This window comes from Argopecten irradians, chromosome 15, assembly GCF_041381155.1.
Source record: "Argopecten irradians isolate NY chromosome 15, Ai_NY, whole genome shotgun sequence".
NCBI lineage: Eukaryota > Metazoa > Mollusca > Bivalvia > Pectinida > Pectinidae > Argopecten > Argopecten irradians.
Genome location: NC_091148.1, coordinates 18,080,002 through 18,088,678, shown reverse-complemented (window position 1 = coordinate 18,088,678; position 8,677 = coordinate 18,080,002).

Sequence of the window (8,677 nt, the reverse complement as noted above, 5' to 3'; positions counted from 1 at the left end):
GTTGCTATGGTAACGTCATTACAACACTGAAATATTGAAAAAGGTTATCTGAAATTTCTACATCAATATATATATATAGTTTGTTAAAAATACAATATTCATACAAAGCTGTTTATTTGTAGCCTTATATCTCCTAAACTAAACTTGAAAATGTCATATACTTTAATCTAAAAATGTAGTGATTTTAGAAGAATTCTACATCTAACGTCTTGCAGTGCATGTTTACATGTAATATGCATTTGACATTGGTTTATAATAAACCGTTTTCTGTATGTATACAGTGATGCGTGACAGATAAAGCCTTGGTATACATTGATTTTACAGAGATCGAAATTATCTTTTTATTACAAACATCGGTTATTTCATCACGTGGATGTTTCATGAACCGCTGTAAAGGGTGAATTAAAGAGAATTTTATGAAAAAAGACAGAGAGAAAGAAAGATATGTATTTGTGATATTTATCATTGTATTTTATGGTGGCATATTTCTGCCATCGAGTTGCCGACTTACGACTTAATGATGTCGACATAATTAAGGCATTATGCCGACATCATATAAGAAGATGTCGACATAACAGAAGAATATGTCGACTTACCACATGTACCTGCCCACATAATGATTCCATAATGATTGTGACACCGACTTGTCTGTTATTGATGTCGACATCTAAACTAAAAGATGTCGACATCTGGTCTTGAAAGTGGAAATCAAAGGCCACCCTTTCACTGTGTACATGTAAATAGTAAAAAAGTCACGTGCACATGTAAATAGTAAAAAAGTCACGTGCTTATACCTCATTCATGCCATTTGTCGGAATATACAATTGTATTATGGGTAACTAGTGATCACGTGATTGTAGTGTTTACTTCCAAATATGGTGATAGATTGCTTGCCATTTCTTCGGAAAAATTGATTTATTTGAAAATATTTAGACTCCAAAATGTTATTAATATCGCATGCATATCATTTTGACTTGCACATATGTACTGTTTTAGTATAAATAATGAACTGAAAAGAGCTATAAAACTGCCATTTTCACAATTTGTAAATAAATGATATAATGCGAATTGACCAATTCAAAAGGTCTAACCGTCTAATCTAGGATCAGCGAAGATCGGCTACTCCCGGCTAAATTCGTAGAATTCTAAATTTATATTGATATATATAATGACCTGCTTTAAGTTTCAGAACAGATACATATAAATAGAGAAAATAAGATCTTCGTCAAAAGGCCAAATTATATATACTAAATACCAGGTCAGAGAAATCACTCTATTTGGAAGTAAACACACACTCATGTGATCACTACATTGTAGTTACCCATAATACAATTCCATATTTATTTCGGCCAATGGTATGAATGAGGTGTAAGCACGTGACTTGTTTTACTACGTTTGACTACAAAGAAGTAAAGAACGCGTGTTTTGTATCATTATGGGGAAAATCCCCCGCGGATCTTAGTTTCATTTCAACCATTTGAAATTGCTAAACAATACTATCAAGGGCGTAGCTAGAGGCTTTTACATGTGCAAGCCCAGGCAAGGGGTCTGGGGGCCGCCTAGGGTGTTTTAGTGTATGAAAATCTCATGATAGGTTCTACATGTATCATGAGTGACTCTTAGGGGACTTGACGTTACAGAATGTTTTCATGTGTAAAAATTGAATTATACATATATGTTTGAAAAATATGAATCATTAATTTTAGATAAATCATCTACGTTTAGGTTATTTTTTACTTTGATATAACATTACATTCAAGACTTCGACGGATTGACATAGATGTTTTAACTTTACAAGACCACGAATAACTCATACAAGAATTTTTATGTGCAAGCCCGGGTTTTTTTTTTTTTTTTTTTTTTTTTTATAGAGCAAGCTACGCCCCTGACTATCATATCATAGTTTAATTTCCAAATTCTTTCCAAACATATGTTTGAATTATATCACACAAAGGCAGAGTTTGTGTTAGCTTACAGAAGGCTTAGAGTAGACTTTGATTGAGAAACATTGATAAATTGAAGATTACATGTTGTGCCAGATGTAAAAGTTCATGTACATGTATATACAGTGTGTACTTGACAATTACTTGAAACAACATCTAATAAATTTGTGTTGAAATTATAATTGACGTTGACCAGGAAATGCACCAGTCTAAATTTTGGTTGAATAATACATTGAAAGTTAATTATAATCTTAACTTTTCCACCTTGTGGAAAAGCCTTCAAAATGGATTATCTCCTTTGATTGAAATGACAAACCATGTACATATGCTTTAATATGAAGGGTTTTTTTTTCATTTTTTTAACTCAGAAAATAAATGCAGATTAAATATATTAATCAAATATGTGTCTTAATTTGATTTGAAACATATTTGTTTTGCTGAAAATTTGCAAAAAAGTTAATATCAATACAAAATATTCATGATTGTAATTTTATTGTTGTTGTTTCTGTACTTGCGAGAAAAACCATGTTGTGGAGAAGAAGTTTGTTAGAATTTGAATTGTTTACAAATGGATGAGAGTTGAGAATGAGCAGAAGGCAATAAGAATATATATGTCTAACAGTCACCTAAATTCCGATATGCACAGTTATAAATATTGTTTTGCTTTTAAACAAACAAATAAATATGTCGCAGTCCTTGGCACAGAGGTCAAGATCATCGATTTGAACAAACTTTGTACATCCGGGCGCTCAAAGGTACAACTCTGTATATCTACACATAAACATACAGTATATAGTGGGAACACAGCCGCTTGCGATGATTGTTTACATTCTATTGTAATAAATAGTGCGACAATCCGAGAACTATTGCGTTATTTTAATTATAAAAAAGGTAAATAAATATATTTTAACAAAAATATTTAGATATAAACATCTGGTATTCATATATTTTACTCTATTTATACTCCATTTTCGACCGCCACGAGTAAAAAAAACACGGTCGACATTAGACATACGTATAAACATTGACAGAAGTTACAAAATTATCAGAAACTACATATCAAATTCCAAGTTTTCCCAAATAATATAATGATATTTTAATAATCGATTACTGTTTTCTAAGTTTAACTTGGTAAAACATCTTACGATGTGTGATTATGACTAAATTAAAATTTGCCTTCGTAGATTACCCCAAGCGCACGGCAGCCATTACGTACAGTACTGCCGAGATCCCGACTTTCGTCATTTTTCAGAGTCACAAAATTATATATTCTAGTTAACTTTTTCGTCAGAAATTTTGGAATTTAGTTTATGACATTCAAAAGAGTCATTTTATAGTTTCTTTTTATCATATTTTAAAACAAAAACTTCGAGTATTTTAGGATTCTCGATGCCATGCGCAATGTGTCCTGGTCGGCATTTCTAGTATTACGATCTAGCTATGTTGTAATTCATAAATCTAAATGTAGTCTATCTAACATGCATTCAAATTACTTAAAAGTAATATCATCTCAATTTGGCATTTCACATTACGGCACAAGGAATAAAAGTGACTAAAAATTAAAAAATAAACTCATGAAATTGAACGATTTCACTATTTCACTATTTTATTTTTCGAGATATCGGCAGCGATACTGTACGTGTACGTACACATACATCTTCATTTATGTGTAACCGTGGTTTATACCATTTATTTAAAACCAGATATACATAGGAAATAACGAAATATATATCTTTTACAAGTACTTATTGAGATATACGTTGGTAATTACGTATAAATATTATTAATTTCCCAACTATTGGCTGTTGACCGAGGTGATCTACCGGCGAAGCCATGCACGAGCGGCCGTAGTCTGACCAGGTGGTTCACATTTCGTTATATTTATATTAAAATAGTGTTATGAACAGATTTTCCGTGTATTACAGAAATATGATACATTGAAATCAATTATTTATTCATAACTTTTTCACAACATGGATTTCTATGTGTGAACAAAAAGCGTGTACATGTGACGGCCCGACACCGCTTCGCAAGCTGGCCTCAACACTAAATCTACACAAATATATTTAGCAATAAGAAATTGTAAATATAAATGTCTGTAACCTCTGAAACAATAAGAAACTATTTTAATGTCAGAATTTGCAAGTATGAAAGTGTATACTTTTGTCAACGTATCGATTTTGCAGCAGTGCTGTACGTATCTGTTATTGTTTTTATTACTCGCCATATTGTGTTTGTACCTTTGAGGACCCGGATGTAAACTTTCTGTGACGTCACGCCATCTTTTCTGAAATCTCCTATTAAGACGATTGTAAATTGTTTACAACAGACACTGGATGATGCCGGCCAAAAGACAATTGCAAAAGGTCACTTGAGACTTCACTTGCACAAGAGGAGATTAATTCAACACACAACCATATATACTTTTAAGTTTTTCTCATAAATCATTACATATATACCTTGTACACATCCACATCTATAGACAGTTGCGACGCTAACAGGAAATTAATGAATAAGCAAAATGGCGTGCGAGCGTCGAAGGGTCGATATTTTGGTGTTTGGGGGTACGGAGGTCTCCCCCGGAATAATATTACGATTAAGAATGGCTGAGGTAATTTTACGATGTATTTTGATGATTTTGCGAGCGCCGAATCCGCGAGATTTTGGTGTTTTGTGGGCCCGGAGGTCTCCCCCGGGGAAAAAATTGGGGGGTCCGGAGGTATCCCCCGGGAAAAAATATTACGATTTAGAATGGCCAAGATGAGTTTTACGATGTATTTTGAGGATTTTAAAGCGTTCTTAACGTGTTTATTTTTCGATTTAAAGTTACCTGCATTTAGAAATTATAATTGTGAATGTCGTCATATCATTATGCAACCCTGCTGGACCTAAACATACCGGCTTCACACCATCACCACATTGTTGTTTAACTCAAGAAATAATGAATTGATTTAATAGTCTTGCTTAGACATATAAACAAATTGATATTTTAAGAAACATTTTTGAAATAGTAGAATCCCTTGATGGATATTTTTAGTCTAGTTCATGTGTATTGAATCTTTATTATTAAAGGTTTGAGCATTACGTGCTTGAACGTTTTAGGAAATGCGCCGCAAACGGCAAAATTTTCTAAAATGAAGTACGAAAAATGTGCAGGAGAACCCTTTTTCTTCCTACGCCCCTGCAGTTGCACATTAAAGTTTAATTAACTTGTTACCCACTACTGACTGATGTAAATCATGCCAATAAAAGATGGATCTTTTCTCTATTTTTATAATTCTTTACCTTTTTCTTTCCTCTTGGAAATGTTTTATAACATGGGAAAACTAAAAATGAAGTCTATATAGCAGTAATAAAAAAAAACATAGCCACCTGTCACCCATGGGTTTTTTTCTGATTGGTCACCTGAGTTCGGATACAGAATGAAACAAAGACATACACTGTATATAAGCACCATATATTAACCTATCAGGCCCATGAAATCAGTCAGTGATGATATCAATTTAACCCTTTAAAGATGCTCCACCGCCGACAGAGCATTAATGATATTAATCATTTGAACAATAATTGGTGTTTAATCGTGAATGTGGATTCCTTATCAACATCAAAAATAATATAAAACAATTGATTTCGCCTTTGGTGTATGTGCAATCAGTACTTCATTCCATATAGGATATAGTGTCACGGAATTTTTTCGGGATGCAATTAATTATTTTTTCATATTTTAAACTTGAAGCACAATTAGAACCTCAAACTTTTCAATGGTGGTAATGGTGTAAAGAAAGTAACTTTGTAACCGACGAAAAAATACTAAATCGTATACTCCTGGTTTTGATAGTGAAAAAATATCATTTGTCATCGGTGGAGCATCTTAAATCTATAAAGCGTATTTGATTCCATTACATCTGTTAACGTTTCCTATCATTTCCTATGAAAATTGAGCAAATAATGCTCATAAATGTGTTTCCCTATATAAACTATGGTAAAGGCCCTATCCCCCGTGGAAAATTCCGAGACCCCAGGGCCATGATATTCACAATATTGGTAGAGGGTCTTGAGACCTTTCAATCTATGAAGAGTCATTCTGACAAACAAAATGATACATTTTCGTACGGAAAAGTCACAGGGCTGAGAAATATTTATTTGTTTGTTTACAAGCAAAACATCATTTATAACCGTGCATATCGGAATTCAGGTAACTGTTAGACATATATATCCTTATTGCCTTCTGCTCATTCTCAACTCTTATCCATTTGTAAACAATTCAAATTCTAACAAACTTCTTCTCCACATCACGGTTTTTCTCATTTTACATTGTACAGCAAGTACAAAAACAACAACAATAAAATTACAATCATGAATATTTTGTATTGATATTAACTTTTTTGCAAATTTTCAGCAAAACAAACATGTTTCAAATCAAATTAATACACATATTTGATTAATACATTTGATTTGCATTCATTATTAAATTTAAAAAAAAACAAAAAACAAAAAAAAAAACACCCTTTATATCATAGCAAAGGTACATGGTTTGTCATTTTTATCCATAGAAATGATTTTGATTTTACTTTGAATTTATTTTGGCCTTTTATTTCGGATTATTAATATACTAGCTTTATACCGTTTTTCCTCATTATCATTTTAATCAAGGGAGATAAATCCGTTTTGAAGGATTTTCCACAAAGTGGAAAAGTTAAGATTAAATCACTTTCCATGCATTATTCAACCAAAATTTAGACTGGTACATTTCCTGGTCAACATCAATTATAATTTCAACACAAATTTATTAGATGACGTTTCAAGTTATTGTCGAGTATATATACATGAACTTTGACATCTGCCATGGCACAACATGTAGTCTTCAATTTGTCAATGTTTCACAACCAAAGTCTACTCTAAGCCTTCTGTTTCAAATGGTGGAAATGAAATCACGATCCGGGGGAGATTTTCCCAATTATGGTACAAAACACGCGTTCTTTGTAGTCAAACCTAGTAAAACAAGTCACGTGACATACCTCATTCATGCCATTGGCCGAAATAAATATGGAATTGTATTAGGGGTAACTAGTGATCACATGAGTGTGTGTTTATTTCCAAATAGAGTGATTTCTCTGACCTGGTATTTATACATAATTAGGCCTTTTGACGAAGATCTTATCTTCTCTGTGTTATTATGTATATGTTCTGAACCCTAAAGCAGGTAATAATATATATAAATATAAATTTAGAATTCTTCGAATTTAGCCGGGAGTAGCCGATCTTCGCTTATTTTAGGTTAGACGGTTAGACCTATTGAATTGGTCAATTCGCATTATATCATTTATTTACAAAACGTGGAAATGGCAGTTTTATAGCTCATTTCAGTTCATTATTTATGGTAAAATAATACATATGCGCAAGTCAAAATGATATGCATGCAATCTTAAAAACATTTTGGAGTCTAAGTATTTTCAAATAAATCAATTTTTCCGAAGAAATGGCAAGCAAATTAGCACCATATTTGGAAGTAAACACACAATCACGTGATCACTAGTTACCCATAATATAATTGTATATTCCGGCCAATGGCATGAATGAGGTATAAGCACGTGACTTTTTTACTTCGTTTTTACTACAAAAAATAGATGCAGATATATCCCGAGTTTGGAGCTAAAACCGCGTCCCGGGAGGATTTTTAGCCCAAAGGTTGAATCTGGTAACAAAAATTCGTTGTGCCTTTATATAAGTGTATCGAGGTATGTAAATATTTATGTATATATATGGACAGAGCAAGCTAACAAGTAAAGCTAGTTTCCAAATGGGTACATGTATTATGTATCTGTACTGTGACCTTTTTGGCTTTTAAATTACGTAACTGGTATTTTTCGTGATTCGCAAGAAAATGATATCTTGAAAAAAATCATTGTAAAATAGTATAGTACGGTATGTACCACATGGACTTGGTACGAATCCTAATCCACAAAGCACACACACAGCTTTTAAACGAATTTACAACCCACGGTTATATATATTAATAAATGATTATGACCAAGAGGATGGAAATTCGTTGTACAAAGCAGAGTCCTTTTGCACTCTATAACTTCCTCAGCTCGGACTGACAGCTACATGTACAATGTGTACGTACACGCAGGCTACAGCTGCATGGCCGGGATGTGCTGGATCACAATTTTTAATTTTGAAATCAAATAAATAAAAACTTTTCTTAATTTACAAAATCAACGTCGAACTCTGCTGTATGGTGCCTTGCTGCATATACACAGTGCCCTATGAAAGGGTGGCCTTTGATTTCCACTTTCAAGACCAGATGTCGACATCTTTTAGTTTAGATGTCGACATCAATAACTGACAAGTCGATGTCACACCCGGGCCATCCTCGATACTCCAGGGGTTCCGATTACTTACGATCTCTACACCCCTGGACTATCTCATAGTAAAACTGGAGGCAACTGGAAAGAACAGGTAATTTAGTCCTTTGATGTACATCAAAAGAACCGTATAACGGTACACTGTGGTTGACTGTGTGACTCTGATGTTAGGCGTCGCTCCCTCTGTAATCTTCAAAGGAAATCTTTGCTGGCCTATGATTGGTCAAATGTTTTCAGCTGAGCTGCCTTCAATTTCACTATGAGATTGTCCAGGGGTGTAGAGATCGTAAGTGATCGGAACCCCTGGAATATCGAGGATGCACCCGGGCATAAACACGATTAATCGCCGAGTTACCAACTTTCTTC